The following is a 17835-nucleotide window of genomic DNA, read 5'->3' on the forward strand; positions in this document are numbered from 1 at the left end:
AGACGCTTTGTTTTCGGGACGCCGGGAGTTGTTTTTCGTTTCGCGAGTTTTGCTGGGCAGTGTTTCGGAGAGCCAGAACAAGACGGTTCGTTTTCGGGACGCCGAAAAGTTTTATGGTTCGCGTTTTGTGAATGCGAAAAGATATCCGTGTTAAATCGAGGATGGATTACCAACTGGTGAGCTCGTTTCATGCTTATAATGAAACATATTTTCATGAAAACGTTACTTTATTTAATGTTCAAACAAACTTTGTATGGTTCGTCACTACAAGTGTCGGCATTATGTCTGTTTTATATAATTTCAATATACATATATTTTCTCTCTTTAACATTACTAAAAATATCTTTTGAATGGTTCGACATTATGGATGTTGACGTATATTTTAAAACTCCTATCAAAAACTTTTCATCTCGAGACATCGTTCCTCTTTCATATTATTTAAAATATATACATATATATTTTTCTTTTTGCCATTACTAAAAACATCTTTTGAATGGTTCGACATAATGGATGTTGACGTATATTTTAAATCTTCTACCGGAAACTTCTCGAGACAAAATGCAAAACTAGCTTTAAGTTTAAGTTGTATTTTTCCTCCTTATCCATGGATCGCATCACTGACCAATGGTGACTCTCAGATCTTTTCCTCCCTCACTAATAAACACCCACCCCGTGGTGATTGTGGAGATGCAGAGGTATTCTCGGTCTCTAGAAGCAACAATCATTACACATTGTAGGTTTTCGCATGGCCGTCGGAAATTACCGAGCGAACGGTGTTTTGTGAGCTTTTTTTCTCGATTATTCGTAGTGCTGTTTGTTCGAAATCTGTTTAAACAGCAGACGGACAAGTGCAGTGGATGCAGAAAGTTGCAACTATTTTTTGCACGTAAGATGCGGTTTTCCGAATATTGTAGGTGGGCACCAGCCAATCATATCTCATGGGAGATCCGTGTTTTGTTTCGTAGTCTGAGGATTTTTAAGTGTTCTATCGGTGAAATTCAAGCGTGTGTTAGAATAAGGGCGTAAGTCGCATGATCGATTTCTCTTCGTCGTTCCTCTCTTCTGTGAATAAAGGTGACAAGATGCGGGTTTGTTGGCATTTTGTCACTTCAGGACGCTAGGCAGTAATGCAATCTTGCCTCCTGAGGTGAAAAACTGCTGACAAACTTGCGTCTTGTCGTCTTTATTAACGGAAGAGAGGATCGATGAAGAGAAAACGATCATGCAACTTACGCCCTTATTCTAGCTCACGTTTGAATTGTTCTAACACCTAGGCTGCCGTGAATCGCAAGTCAGTCCCATCTGCATTTTCGTCAAAATTGTGTTGAGCTCAGTTTTCAACATATATTCAAATGCTCTATCAGCTACGCTAATGAGATAATATGGTTTGTTCAGAAAAATTAGGAAAAAACAGCAAATTGTCCCATAATAAAAAGTAACGGCATATCAGTCCCACTACAGATTTCCGCACCGTATAACAAACAAATGAACCGTGCTATAAGCAGTTTGTTTCTCATTAAATAGTTCAAAACCTTGCAGTTAAAGCGAAATTAAACTATCGTGTGAACCGCTATTCAATAAGCACCCAAGTTGTTTTGCCATGACTCAAATATTTCCCGCAATGAAATAGCCTCTACCGAAGTAAAATCTAAATGGATTTCAATTTTTTTTTTTTTAACGAAAATAGAGATTTATGTTATGGTTTCATACTGCGAGGAGAACTTATTAGAGAAACATGGTTTTTCTATGTAAATATTGAAGCGTTCAATAATTGGCGGACCGCTAGCAGCTGCAGCCTAATTTATTGGCTAAAGAGTAAACGCCGCGAGGTATGCAATGCCCATTGTTACAAAATATAAACAAAACTGACAGAACAAAATGCAGTTTTGCACTCCTACTGGCTTTTTACTTGGTAAAATCATTATTTGATCGAATTATCAAGCAAAATCATCGTATTTTGTTAAATTTATAGTTAAGAATGTTGTATCACGCCGTCTTCAATTACACTAGCGAGTCAACTCCACGCAAAAAGAAAAAATAAAGATGTGTGCAATAATTGGGTTAAAACTGTGCAATAATAGGATGCGGATGTTTTCGAAGTGTGCAACAATTGGGTTTTGGCGTGGGTTGTTGATAGGGTTACCGTTAGGTTATTTTGCAAGTTTTTTTGAACTTAAAGAAATATCAAACGAAAGAGCTTTTACGATTGCTGGTACCGTTGAAAATGTTCTCAAAAAGCACAATTTGCAATTTTAGTGCAGATTTTACCTGTGTTGGGCGTATTACCACTACGGCCATTTGGTTGATCTTTCAATGAAGTTTATATTTATAAAAATCAAGGCCGACACTACAAAATCAAACCAGACAAATGCTAGGCTCGCATTTCACGACTTCTTGAAAGATCGTTAACAAATGTCTCTCAGAATCTAGTAGATAAAACTGTCGGTTTTCAGTTAAGGTCTGCTAGATATCTATCAAAAACATTGATTGATTTTTTGTAAGAATGTTATAAAATTCTAGCGAGATCTTTAGCGAATTATCACGAGATTTAATGAAATCTTAAAGGAGACTTCTTTGTAAAACTTCTAAGAAGATTCTTTAAAGATTATTTATGATAAATTGCTGGCGAGATTGTTGCAGAGTTTCCTGGACTTGATGTTTTGATCCTTTTTACGCATTTGCGGGCAGACAGAATGAGCAAACGTTTAAACAGATTGATTTCCATCGACATTACTATACTTTTTGAAAAGATATGTTTTGGTGCAAACATTGGCCAAAACGATCACATAGAATACCGTTTCATGGATGTCGAGTAGATTTTCTGTTCCTCAAATGTGGCATTTTTGCTTATTTATTTCGCCAAATGGTGCCTGTTGACCACGATATTTTCAAGGATATGAACGTTGAGTTAGCACAACTGAAATATTATTCACGATGTAAAGTTTTTAAAAATCAATACAAATACAAGTCTTCAAAATTAAAAATTGAAAAAAAAATCTTTGTAATCGGTGCTGTTAGGACTATTTATTTAAAGAATTTGAGACAAAATATAATTAGCGCAGAAAAAAATGAAAATTTCAAAATGTCCTGATTTTGAATTTTCAGAATATGGTCACCCTAGTTGTTGAATGTGGAAAAAAGACAATCAAATCAAATAAAAAGCACAAAAATCTATAGGAAATCAGTTTGCCGAATATATTTTCTAGTTTTGAGCAGAATTTAGTTTAAGTTTAAGGGTTTCTGCCAGATTTGACAATCAAATTACAGACGCTGCTTCCTTAACCGTGCAATAATTGGCAATTTACCCTAATATAAGCTGAACTGCGTCGCGGTCACCAATCGTAAGCTCATGTTTTTTTGCGGAGAAAACAGCTTCAAGTGAATAAAAACCCCTAATTTCATTGATGAAGAGCTACCGATTGTGGGGATGTGGCGCGGATGCTAGTCTTCGGCAAGAGAAGGAATGCAATGTGCTCGCGATAAAACTAATTCATTATTGAAGTATGCTGTTTCAAACATACCCAGTGAACCACGTATCGTATACGAATGTGCATCCAAAATCACATATTCGTGCGTCAAAAATCAAAATCGCACAACATTCCAAATGAGGCGTTATCAATGTCAACACAAGTTGTATATAAATCCCCAATGCAATTCATAAACGACAATCTATGTTGACAGCAAAACATGTCGTATATAGTGCAACTTAGAATCGCGTGAAGTTGTATAAACTGACAGATCATATATCAATCTAGAAAGCGTCATATGAAATCGCAATAGCTTAGCAAAAATTGTCACCCAAACTTGGTATCTGCTGACGATGGGCCTCAAAGAACAACAAAGCAAATGTCGCTGTGCATGAAACATGCATACATATTGGCATATAATCACTCTTCAGATATAAAACCTCTGATGGTACAGTGGTAAGGTGTCCGATTCCATATCCAAAGGTCCCGTGTTTGAGACTTGTTGAGAACTTTGTTTTTATTTGCATCCAAATTTTATGGCATCGTATATCTGGTCGCAGAAAGTCTGAAAAAGTCGTGCCAAGTACATATATAGCCTCCACTTTGGTAGGTATATAGCCTTTTCATGCATTCTATAGGATTGAAATGATTCATATAGAATGATGTATAACAAAAGTTATACCAACCAAAATGTTGACTGGGTATAGGGTGAGGGCCTTGTTTATGTCGGCTGGTTGGATAGTTAGGAGAAGAAGGTTTCTGAGTTATGTTGTCTGCTTCCTAAAATTTCTTTCCCGTTATCGATGCCTGCAAAGACATGAGCTGAGAGTTCACCATCTAAAGATTGTAACGAATTAATTAGGGAAAATATAGTGCAACGTTTAGCATATTTTTGCATGCTCATCCTATTGAACCTTTTTATGAGTTTATCCAAAAGCTGTGAACGGTTTGTCATTACAAATAACGGCGTTGCACTATTGCTTCTTTTATATTTTTACATAAACTATTGTATAGTCTGCCATCAAATATGACGGAACATTTTTGATTCGAGTAATTTTATAACACTTTACAGGTACAGGTTGCATGGATCACATTACTCACCAAGGTAAATCCTGAACATGTAACTTTTTATCCCTTACCACTAAATCTCTCTCCTGTGACAATCATGGTGATCTCGGTCTCTAGTAACAATGGTTGTCACACCAATATTCCTTCCCTTCCCCGATTACCGTAAGGTCGTGGCCAGCGTCGTTATTGACTTTTTGAAAATTGAACTCTCGAATTGTGCACATTGAAAATGGTTCGCTAGTCCCGAGCCCCATTCATTAATTCTCTGTGCGATTTCGATTGGTCTGGTAAATCACGGAGTAGCAACTACGAATTGTACGAACATCTATACTTATGCTTATGCTATGTGCGTATCCACCATCGTCTCAAAGTTCTGGGCAATGATATCAATATCGTCGGCAAGATCAAGTAACTGAAAAAAAACTTCCTGAAAATCGTACCACTTGTGTCTATCCCCGCTCTTCATATAACACCTTCTAAATCAATTTTGAACAGTAAACACGGAAGACAATCGCCTTGCCGTAATCCTCTGCAGAATTCAAATGGGCTCGAGAGTGTCCATGATACTCGGACTACGTACATCATTTGCTCCATCGTCGGCTTGATCAATCTTGTCAGTCCCGTAAACCGTATTCCTGAATAATCTGCCATAGCAGAAAACGAACATGGCCAATATATGGGTTGATATTTTCAAACTCATTTTTCTCGCTTGCACATCCAGTAACATGGGACACTTTTGCGTATAACGACAGGCACAACCTCCTGATAGCCGTAGTCGTCGTGGTCGTCTCGTCGTCGGTCGGCATTGGAGAGTGCTGCTTAGTGTGCCGTTTTATCGCTCACTGTTTTAGTAGGCAGCTCCGTATCGTAGCCAGTATACTTGAGCCCTGACGCGAAAGTCAAACCGGAGTTGTTGAGTTGTATCCGTAGTGGTCCCGTCTCGCGGTGTCAGAATCGAATCAGCCTGGGCCCGTGCAACTTGGTGTACTTACCGATATCTAACCTGCTGCTGACCCAGCGAAGAAGAGCCAAGAAAAAAGCCCCTGTCCAAAGTGGTCCGGCGGAAACCACTCCGGGAGTGATCCTCGATTATTCGAACAGCAAGCCTTGAATGGCCTACTGAAATCCACATATCGAATTTGGGGAATTTGTCGCGAAAATGTCGGTGCAGCAGAAAGGTGATGCAAATTCGGTGGCGACTAGCCTACTAGATACCCCTTTGTCGAGGTTTGCTTCTGAACGCGGAATGTAAAACTTCAGGTGTTGCGGTTTTGTGATTTGCAAGTGCATTCATTATCCAGGTGTGTCGATCGAGCATCGGAAAGTTACGTTCAATAGCGAATAAACGGGTGGATCGTGAAAATTTTGCAAGCCTAATTGCGGAGCCAAAGGAAGAAGGGTGGTGTATTTTCCCAATCGCGAAAATTTTTGGGAAGTGTGAGTTTTCCTTCGTCAGTCGGGAAGCAACACTGCTCCAAGTTCACTAGAGAATCTTACAGAGGTGGTGTGGTCTATGTCTGTGTTTGTGTGGTAGAAGTGCGTGCGGGAAAACCTGAGAAGAAAGCATAGAGGAAGGAAAACTTCAAGTCAAGAGGCGATTTTCAGGGTGTTCGTTTTCCACCGTGTGACCCGTGTAGCCGTGTGTGTAAGTGGAAATTTCGTCGGTTGCAGTAGTCATCCTGTGAGAGCAAGCAGGAGAGAACGAAAATCCCCGAAAGAACTTAATTGAAAATTGATTCATTATTGTTATTATTGGTGGGTTGGAATTTAAACACCACATCATTGCTTTCCACCACCCAACGCCTACTACTGCTACCGGTTGCCTCTGTCAGCCTACAAGAGGGAGTTCAACGTCACCCTGAGGCGTTGCCTGCTTGGGTGCCGAACGGAACGCGGAGGAAAATAATTCCCAATCAGATTCGGCGAAGCCAGCCAGAAAATTTCTTTCTCTCCTGAACGCACGCTATTTAAGCAATTTCAAGGTAAGTTAACAAATATTTACTCTCGTTGATTCTGTGTTTCCTCATCCATGCACACAGCGTCTTCTGTATAAGGTCGTCGTCGTCGTCAGGGGGAGAGGGAGGAGGGTGGCGCGAGAAATGAAACAGAGTCAAACAGCAAATCCGAAAAGAGAGAAAAAACAGAAGAAGGTAAACAAATTTTGCCGGCATCGTTCGTTTTGCTCTTGCTCAAGTCCGTTTTCGCGCCTACTCTGTTATCTTTAGTTGTGAGGCTAAATTCATCGTGCGCGCGGGGGCATATCGGTACAAATAAACAATCGAAAAAAATATATTGCCAACGCGCTGATTAGAGGGCTGTGCAATATACCATAAGCGTACGCAGAAGAGATCAGGGAGGGCCGATGCCCCTTTGGTTAGCCCAAAAAATTAACAAAAACAGTTTTGGGTTCTGACAAAAAAAAAATGTGCTCAACCGGAAAATTGATTTTCCGTAAATTATAAGTTTAAATTAATAGATCGAAAAAATAGTTTGTTTGGAATAAATGAATGTACCATCAGTGCAAAAGTATCCGCTCATGTTCCAGTAGTCCGCTCACACTGAAAAAAGATAAGTTTGCAATAAGTTAACTCGAAAACTACAGCCGCTATACTGTTCAAATCGACAAATTGAATCATACTGTAAACATTGTTTTGTTTATTTACTCAAATTACCTTACTTTTTAAGCTCGTGAGCGGGCTACTGGAACATGAGCGGGTACTGGTACGTTGACGGTATACATAACCAACTCTGTTTTATGAAGTATTCTAATAACCAAAACGGCTGCTATGAAAAACATAGATAGCTCCACCATAGTCTTGTGTGTTTGATGGAACAGCAATTCTGTCACAATGCCATATACTGGGTGGTTTCGAAGCGGTGAGTGCCAAAAAAGTTACCTTCAATGATCCATTGAACAAAATGTTTAAATATTCGCGTAGCGGCGTCGGTGCAGTAGTGGTAAGCATTAATGCCTCTCATCCCAATCGGTCGGGTATCAATTCCAGTCGATGCCGTCGGGGAAAGGGAAGTAAAGCTGTTGATCTCGGCTTATGTATTGATTCCCAGGTCTGTGTGAATGTCTTGTAGGGCGTCTGTGTTTAGACTAAGTACCAGAAAAGACGGACATAACACTGCCAATTGGTGTCCGTTGACCAAGAAAAAAAATAGGAAGCAATATTTGCGTATTGCCCTAGGTACAGTCACAATGCCTAGTTTTGGTACAAAAACTGAAATGTCTCACAATGCGAGTGTTTGCTGTGGTCATTCCTAGGTTATTTCGGTGGTCCAGAAGAACCAAAGTGGTGACTCATCAATAATTGAACTAGAAGAGTTACAGGTATTCAAAATCATGAAGAATGAGCCTAGTTTTGGTACAAAAACCTAAATATCGCACAACACGGGTATCTCCGGTGGCCATTCCTGGGTTATTTCGTGAAGAGGTAAATCGTAGGAGCAGTTGATTATATCCCCACCTTGGTTACCAACAAGTTGTTTATACGTTATCAACTATTGAAAAACTTAGTCAGTAACACGGTGTACTATATTTAAGAAGGTGATATATTCCGAAAACTGACAGCTACTTGACGAAGTTATTCCTATCTACCTCGAACAAATTTGCGAAAAAAATGATCTAGTGGTCCGGAAGGTATATGATTAGGGTGGGGCTTATTTCCAAAAATCTTCCGTAGCCAGGATTTACAAAGTGGAAAATGATCATCGGTCCCAAAATAACATCCTGTGAAAAAAATGAGAATTTTCGGCGAAGGTTTAGAGGTGGCGCAAAGGGCGTAAGTGCAGTTTTCCCATTTTAGAGAACTCTGAAAAATTTTGATATGGTTTTCAGTTTGTTTTGGTGATTTTAGGGCCATTAAGGGCAAAAAATCACCTCAAAATTGTGATATCTCCACTCCTTTAGATGATATTTGACGAAATATATTTTATGCATGCGATTTTTGGCCTTTGAATAGGTTACGCTGACTGATTACTATGGACCCGAATAAGCATATGAATAGCTGGGGAGGATTCGTATGCTAGAAGAATGGAACAAAGAGCAAAGAAGAATGAGAGAAAGAACAAAGAACACAGAAGAATGTAAGGTGGAGTGGGTTAAACAGGTAGGAGGGTGTAACTAATGATATTAAAATTAAAATGACTTGCGGAACCTCGGTTGGATGTATGAGATGTGACTATATGCAAGTTTAACACTAATTTAGCATTTTAGAATATTCGGTTGATATAACTCCAGCAATTGTTCCTATAATCTGAAAGAAATTGCAGAGGGTGTCCTAAATCCATACAGGCTCAAAATCCTAACACTTCATACAAATAGAAGGCGTTTCATATGAAGTGGAAGGGTTTAGATTCATTTCTTAGGTATACGGATTTAGATCCCGCTTATCGTTATTAGGTAAATCCATAAACGATTTCTGCTCTCTAGTAATAATACTTCCTTTTAGAATTCCCACTGGAATTTCTTGATTATGATGCCATTTCAGCAATTAATTACGTTTGGGCTTCCAATACTTCACTTTCGCCACAACACCTTCAACATAACTTCGGACAAACGAAAATGCAGTAGAAGTTTAATAAATTGTTTTACACCTGTATTCAAAATCGATGTATATAAACAACATCAGAAGGAAAAAATCAGTAGTCAAAATTCAAATTAGTGCACGAGCTTCTAAAGGGTGCAAGAGATAAAGCACTTCAGATAGAAAACCTCTCGAATAAAACCAAAATTAAGTCTTCACAGTTCTGAAATATGTTTTTTAGGAATTGCGACAGAGCTACATGAAAGAATATTTACAGGATGTCCTATGTATATATAAATGCTTACATAAATTTCTTATGAATTTAATAAATACTGCGTGAGGCTGAATTTCCAGGATGTATATTTTACAACGGTCTCTTTCGATAAATTGCTATCAACATTCAAGAAAAAAAAAACAACCGAACGATCATTGAACTAAAGCAGTAGAGTGTATTTATGGACATGCATTTATCTATATCTACCAGCAGAATAATGTTGAATCTTCGCATGGATTTGAGGACATTTTAGCCGTTACTACAATTTTTCCATAAAGAGTAATCTAAAATCGTTTGCATGGGTCGAAAACTAGAGATGGGTAAAAAATTGGTGCTCTTCCCCAACTTGAAGAAAAAAATATTTCGAAATATTTCTGAAGTAGGTAATATTAAAAAAAAATCAATATAATCATTGTTTTCTACTGGAACTTTTCTCCATTGCATAAAATCGAGATTTTTCCAGATTTCTCAGTTACACTCAAGATATTACTAGTTTCACCCTTCCACCTGTTTAACACATCCCACCTTACACTCTTCTGTGTTCTTTGTTCTTTCTCTCATCCTTCTTTGCTCTTTGTTCCATTCTACTAGCATAGGAATCCTCCTCAGCTATTCATATGCTTATTCGGGTTCATAGTAATCAGTTAGCGTAACCTATTGAAAGGCCAAAAATCGCATGCATAAAATATATTTCGTTAAATATCATCTAAAGTAGTGGAGATATCGCAATTATGAGGTGATTTTTTGCCCTTAATGGCCCTAAAATCACCAAAACAAGCTGAAAAGCATACCAAAATTTTACAGAGTTCACTAAAACGGGAAAACTGCACATACGCCCTTTGCGCCACCTCTAAACCTTCACCAAAAATTCTCATTTTTTCACAGGATGTTATTTTGGGACCTGTCGTAACTACTTTTCTTTTCGAAATCAAATTTCACTTTTCGCCATTACTTAATTTATGCTGCTGTCGAAAAACCTCGACATCGAACAAAGCACGTCCGATCATGTAAACTTTCGTCAACAGAATGATCTTCCCGTGCCGTCGTAGTACCTTCGACGTTTTTTTTTTTGTTCGTTTTTCTCTCGTATTTATTAGAGTCAATCTTCCGAAGCTAATCTGATTGCTCTCCGACGCGAGGAGGTCGCAGTATAAACGGTCTCTTTTTCCACTACATTCTCGACATTCGCTCTCGCTGACGAAGCGAACTTCATCAACACATCCGCGCATGCGTTCTCACATAAGCCTCCTCAGTACGTTGTAGTTCATACGCTCTCTTTTGCTACGTTTCTCTCGTTGATCGCTTACCATACTTAACATTGTGACATTGCTAATCATCCAAGGCCGAACCACCGGATAATTTCGCGCCAAAACTCTCACTCTTTACTCGTCATGCCATCCGTATTGACCCGAATACAATACCAATGCCCAAATAATATACAAACGCTCTCTGTAATATTTTTCAACAAACGACCCCAAGTTATTCCTTTCGCTCTGTCCTGGACGTTTTAGCATGCTTCGATTTATTTTCACACACGCTAAAATTTGCTAATCATGTGTTGTTACTGTGAGTTATTGCTTCATGTTTACCAACAAACATTTATCTACTACAGGACCGATGATCATTTGCCACTTTGTAAATCCTGACTACGGAAGATTTTTGGAAATAAGCCCCACCCTAGTATATGGTACGTTAGGAGTGACGTCACATGTTTACAATCAAACTTAATATTTACATCAGTGAAGAGCCTGCCTTGTTAATTTTTATGCCGTGGTCAGTAATAAATCAACCTTGCTATAAAACGCACGTTTCTCTACAAAGGTTATGGGCCCAGTTACGTTTGGCCGGTGAAACAAGTATCGAATATTTTTTCAAGATTGATAAGTGCGTTACAAGTCTACGAAGAAGTTACAAGGATGTCGAGTGCTGCCAAGGTTGGAATTGTACAGTTTGCTGGCGAGGGATACGACGTATGGAAGCTCCGAGTAGGAACGCAAATGTCAGCTCACGGAGTCAAAGGGATGCTCACGAAGGATGCACCCACGGATGAAGCACAACGACAAGCTTTTCAAGAAAAGGATGAAAAGGCAAAGGCTCTTCTGGTGGCGTACATTGCTGATTCGCATCTAGAATACGTGTGTGACAAGAATATTGCGAAATAGATGTGGAGTTCCCTAGCGAATACGTTTGCGAAGAAAAGTCTTGCAACGCAAACCTATATTCGAAGATCCCTGGCCACGCTTAAGATGGAAGAAGGAACACCGCTAATGGACCATTTCCGCCGCTTCGATGAGTTGATCCGTCAGTTAAAAGGAGCTGGAGCTACCGTATCGGAGTTGGATGCTGTAAGTCAGTTGTTCATTTCACTGCCATCGTCGTATGATGTTGTCACCACGGCTATGGAGAATCTTGGAGATGCTCAGTTGAAACTGGACACTGTAAAGGCACGATTATTGGCTGAAGAGCTGAAACGATAGGGAAGAGAGAATGGTTCAATCGTTATTGGTGTTTCGGACGGATCAGGAAGTGCGTTTGCAGCGAAGCCGGTGAAAAACAAGCAAAGAAGTAAGTTTCAAGACACGTGTTTCGTCTGTGGTGAAGTAGGACACAAAAAGTTCTCTTGTCCGAAGAACAAGAATCGGCATGGTAAGGCTCAAGTTGCAACCGCACCGCTGGATAGAGAAATTGCGCTTGTACTGTCCCAAGAACAAAAAGATGAACTGAAGAAAGAATCGAGCATTGAATGGATTCTGGACTCGGGAGCAAGTCGTCACATGACATCAAATGAAGACTATTTTCAAGAGCTTTGCGTATTCGATGAGCCGTTGGTGACTGAGAGCGCGAAAGAAGGTGAGAAGTTGATTGCCACATAAGAAGGTACGGTGAAAGGAAAGGTTGTCGTCGATGGAAACGGATTGACATTGTCTTTGGGCAAAGTGCTATGCGTAAGAAAGTCAAGTTCAATTTGCTGTCGTTGTCCCGTTTGCGGACAGATGGAGTAAAAGTAGATTTCAAACCAGATCGAGCAGTATTGTCCAAAAATGGAGCACCTATAGCTGTGGCGATGTTACGTGGAAGTCTGTTTGATTTGAAGATGTTCAGTGTAACACTAAGTTCGACAATGCTAGCGAGAGGTAAGCAAGATGACCTGCAGCTGTGGCATAAACGGTTCAGACATTTAAGCTTCAAGAACGTACGACGCCTGAAGCATGATGAAATGGTTGAAGGACTTGGTGAAAGTGGATTTTGCGAGTGTTGTGCTGAAAGCAAAATGATCCTGTTACCATTCAGTAGACCAAGCACAACAATACCACTTGAGCGGGTTCATACGGATGTCTGTGGCCAAATCACACCGAGGTCAGTAGATGGGTACCGGTTCGTTGTGTCGTTTATCGACGATTATACCCATTTTGCTGTAGTCTATTTGATGACGCGGAAATGTCAAGTCTTAGAGTACTTGAAGGTGTATGAAGCGATGGCGACGGCGAAGTTTGGATACAAGATTGCAAACTTCAGATTTTTCGAGCGAGCAACATGCATACACAGCAAGGTGTTCAAGTGGAATCGACCGTTGGCTACACCCCTCAACATAATGGAGTTGCAGAGAGATTCAACCGAACAATTGTAGAGAAAATGAGAGCAGAATTCGGTGCACCAAAACCTAAGTGGGGAGAAGCGGTATTGAATGCGGTTTACACGACAAATCGAAGCCCAAATGAAGCCCTGAAAGGAAATAGCACCCCAGCTGAACGATGGCACGGCGAGAAACCAGATGTAAGTAAGCTACGAATATTCGGTTGTTATACGAGACGTGAAATTTGATGAGTCAAGTTTCCCATTCAAGACACCAGAGGAAGAAGAGTTTGCGAAACTAGTAATTCCAGAAGTTATCCACAACCCTCAGCCAGACGATGTAGAAAGACTATAAGCAGTTGAACCTGGTAATGCTACAGATACAGATGACATTGAAGAAGACCATACTGATGTTGAAGGTGCATCGACGCTCCTACCACAATTGAAGAATGGGAACAACTGTGAGGAGAATGTTCCGAGGTCCAGTGGTCGGGAGCACAGGACTCGAGGTTGGTTTGCTGATTTCATCGCTCCTTATAGAGGTCTTTCTGCTGCTAATGAATTTCAACAGGTACCTAAAAGCTACGCAGAGGTCAATGGTCATCCGCACGAGACTAAATGGAGGAAGGCTATTCATGACGAGCTAAGGTCCTTGGAGAAAAATCAAATCTGGGCGATAGTGAAGTGCTCTGAAGCCGTGAAACCAGTACCAAGTAAAGCGAAGTATGCACTTCAACAGAAAAGTAATCGCCTATCTCGATGCGTGGGAAATTTCTTGCAAGAAATGCTCAAGAAAAGCATTTTTCTTTGATCGCAGTACGCAGTTGAAACGAAATGTCAATTCAAATGGAGCTCGCTGTAGGAAATTTCTTGACCATTTCTTGGGCAGAAATATTTACTTTTCTTGAGCCGAACAGCATACCTAGCTTAAATGGGTTTTTACACTGAAGACTGATGCAGATGGAAACCCTGAACTTTACAAGGCTCGCTTGGTTGCCAAAGGATACCTGCAGCGGAAGCATGTTGACTATGAGGAAACATTACTATAGTTGTTTTATGGCAGGATCAAAGTAAGCTTACTGGTATTGAAAATATTTGACGGTGATATCAAAACGTCAAAAGGATCCATTCTTGATTTTACAAATTAAAAAAAAAACATTTCTTCATCTGAATTTAATTATTTCTTTTTTTATATTTTACGTCAAAACGTTGCATAATAGCAACTTGCACGGCATACATATTTAACAATAATTAATCATGTACACCATGAGCAACTTGGAGAATAAATTTCTGTTTACTAGGAAGAATTTACATGGATATGCGAATGGGACTAAAGAAAGTTGCTGCAATGATTTATTTGGAGTGACTTTCCACGGATTTTTAACGGTCTGTTTCTTTAGTGCAGAGTTTAGAGGACAAAGGTTTAGAAAGTGTTTGATTTCTCTCCTGAACATGGATATTAAAAAGACGCTTATGTCGCAGTCATGTCGATTGCGGGTCACTTTCTTTCAACGATGGTGCTCTGCTGTTTTTTTCTTTAACTAAGCCTTACTGTGGGGAACACCTACACAATTCCCCCCCTCTCTTTCTCAAAATGATCCTATAATCAACCTTATAATTTTGCATAGACTTCTCGCTTCTAAATGATGATTCCAATAATGTTCTGATTGGGCATAAATTTAAGCTTCGTCATAGCATAACCAATCATGTACTGGCTTATAAAGTACGTTCATCACGACGCTTATAAGTTTTTGTACATTTCAAAACGCATTTTCCTAGTATTTGTTTAAAAATGGATAATTTGTTTTTGAATAGATTTTCGCTGGCTCCTATTATTCGCAGAGTCCATGAGAAATTTACAAACGGCTATCTCAAAGAAAAGACGAGCAGAATTGTGGACGGAACCGTATTAGCTCCGTTGAACACCATTTAATGTAAACATCGGTGTAGACGCTTCAACTCAAATGAACAATGTTATTTAGTATTATTTCGAAAATTCCTACAACTGTGAAGATTATAGTTGTTTCTAATGCTGTATTTACTCGTTCCAAACTTCTAACATTGCTCCACATTGTTCTCCTCGGATTTCTAAAAAGAATTGCAGTAATTTAAAGAAAATGTTTAAAATCAGATATTGAAGCTCCCTAGCTGAAACAAAATGTAAATAGTAAAAATTCTTGACAGTTCAATCAACAAACTTAAGCCACAGTCTACTAAGATCGAGCTATAAAACTTATAGGCAAGAAATATCAAATTCCCCCTGTACTTTTATGGCTAGCGTAAAAAGTTGGATAGCGGTCCATCCAAGGGGTGGATCACTTCTGATGCATCTGATAAATTTCATATATTCAAATGCATTTAAATGCACACCCAGCAAATTTGCAGTTCATGGCTTGCTCCAATGTTTATTTGCTATCCTTGTCTTGGCATTTTGACATAAATAAACTCATTCTTCGAAGCGCTCAAGAAGAAAAGCTTCTGCACTCCTTAAACAAATCACTGCCAATGATACCTCGTGTTCTAACCGGTCTTGATAATCCTTCGTCCCGACTGATAGAGGGTGGTGCAACCCACTTATTCGGAACCAGTGCGAAGGTGCTATTTTTCGATGCTGATCGTAGTAAAGGAACTCCCAAAAACCTTACTGCAGACCGGCAGCTGTGTTGGCGTTTCAACGAAGCTTCAGACGAGCTCCAACTAATTCCTTTGCCATATCTGGAGCGTATCTGGATGCTCCACTTTCGGAATTGGGTACTTAGTATAGATTTTCAGAAAGAACTACACACAGTTTCTAATGCTTTTCCGCGACGACAGTGGTTTTGTTATTTGGAAATGATATTTGCAAAGTGGCATATCACTATCGAAAACCCTTATCTGTTCAGGAAGAAAACAGATCCGATGAGGATTTTATATTAATGTACACTGTTGAGATGAAAGTAGGTATCTAATTTATCAAAATATCCACAAAATAATGTTACGGTTAGCCCCCTGTCACACTTCTTGGATGGGATCTTCAAATAGTTTGTAGGAATGGTCAGAATGAGCCAATTCCCCCTCTCTTGGAGCGTGATATTATTTATGCATGGCTCTTTCTTCGGATTTTGATTGTAGAGCTCGATACAGAGTTTTATGTATCAAACCAAATAATTTCACCTTGCCGTTAGCAAAGTGTGACTTATTTAGACTGCCGTATGCATATCAAAGGTTCCAGGGTCCCCGAGAAGAAGTTTTCTAGACTATTTATTTCTACCAAGCCATCATTCTCCTCTTCTCTCCGTTAAGCTCATTGTTCCTGTATTAAATATACCATCCATGAAATCATATATGAAGTGGTTGGAATACTGATATGCTCCATCAATTCAGTTGGTGCTGCTCAAAGCCTCGGAGGACCGCTTAGTGGCATCGATTAGACCTCGAATAATTAAATAAAAATTTTATCGTATATGATCATCTTGATATGCTGAAAGGAATAAGGTTGATTAGTACAAAAATATTGGAAATGATATATCGGAAACATAAGAATTATGAGAATTGGTTTATCGGAAACAAAGCATTTGAAACATGCACAACAAACAAGGTCTCGTTGCTATAGCACTATGGACCGATGCACGAGTTCACTATCTGACGTTTGAGCGGTGCCGTGTTATTTACGTGACCATGGCAACTAATGAATTCGGCACCGCTCAAACGTCAAATTAGTGAACTCGTGCATTGGTCCATAGTACACCAGGGCTAATTTGATCTCAATGTTGAAAAAATGCATTTGATGCAAATGAATGTACATTTGATGTGCATTGAACAAGTGATCCACCCCTTGGGTCCATCGCAATCTGAAAATTCACCAAATGAATGTAAAAACAGCGTTTCTAAATGGCGTTCTTCAAGAAATAGTATACATGCGAGTTTCAGAGGGGGTAAAAGGCCAGCCAAATGAAGTTTGCATATTGAAGAAATCTTTTAATGGCCTCAAACAATCACCTCGCTGCTGGAATGGTCGATTCAACAAAGCTCTTATCAACATGGGATTTGTTCGTTCTCGGCATGACTATTGTGTATACGTTCGTGGAACGAGCAGGCAGATAGTCTACATCGTGATTTACGTGGACGATTTACTTTTAATAGCAGCCGATGTTCGAATAATAGATTAAATCAAGATTTGTTTGAAGGAAGAATTTGAGATGCCAGATATGAACAAACTTCACCATTTTCTGGGCATCAAGATCAAACGAGACGAAGGTGGTATGTATCTTTTACAAGAAGCCCTTATCCGAAAAATACTTACTGCGTTTCGGGATGGAGAACTGTAGACCAGCAAGTACGCCCGCTGAAACGAAATTACAGCTACGCCCGATGAGTGAAATTGGGAATTATCCATATCGTGAACTGATTGGCAGCTTGATGTTCTTGATGCTCGGGTCCAGACCAGACTTGTGCTATATTGTCGGATATTCAGCAAGGTTTCAAGATGCTTCAAGAGATGAGCACTGGAAACATGCTAAACGAGTTCTACGCTACCTTCAAGCTACCAAGAGTACGAAGGTGACCTTCAGGAGAAACTCGCAAGAACCGCCAGTCTAGATTTTCGTTGACGCTGACTACGCTAGTGATGAACTAGATCGCAAATGTGTGTCTAGATTTTTGATCAAGGCATTTGGCTGTACAGTCCTGCAGTGCTGGGAATGGTAATAGTAGTAGGCTTGAATTTCGCGAAAATCACGTGGCTCTCTCACTACAGCAGTTTAAAATCGTGAATCTCATCAAGTAGCCTATATTGGGTACATGAATTTCACTAACTCAGTAGTGTCATTGAAGGCTCTAAATGCAGGAAATGCAGCGGGAAATAGAACATTTTTCTACAGTAATTTTGGGTTGCCCTTAGCAACGGGTGTTTTGCAATATTCAAGGCTCTTTGCCTACAGCA

The 17835-nt window shown here is 39.6% G+C and overlaps 1 protein-coding gene across 3 annotated transcripts in view; it reads left to right on the plus strand.

Moving 5' to 3' along the window:
* The first annotated feature begins 5371 nt into the window (after nt 1–5371).
* The window catches only part of LOC5571895 (1-phosphatidylinositol 4,5-bisphosphate phosphodiesterase), a 365353-nt gene continuing 352889 nt past the window's right edge, over nt 5372–17835 (plus strand). For 2 of the 3 annotated variants that reach the window (XR_002501399.1, XM_001653754.2), the window contains exon 1: nt 5372–6517. The gene's annotated coding sequence lies outside the window, so the exon portion shown is untranslated. The remainder of the gene's footprint in view (nt 6518–17835) is intronic. The other variant, XM_021850418.1, reaches the window with a different exon arrangement.

This window comes from Aedes aegypti, chromosome 3 (genome assembly GCF_002204515.2).
Source record: "Aedes aegypti strain LVP_AGWG chromosome 3, AaegL5.0 Primary Assembly, whole genome shotgun sequence".
NCBI classification, from domain to species: Eukaryota; Metazoa; Arthropoda; class Insecta; order Diptera; family Culicidae; genus Aedes; species Aedes aegypti.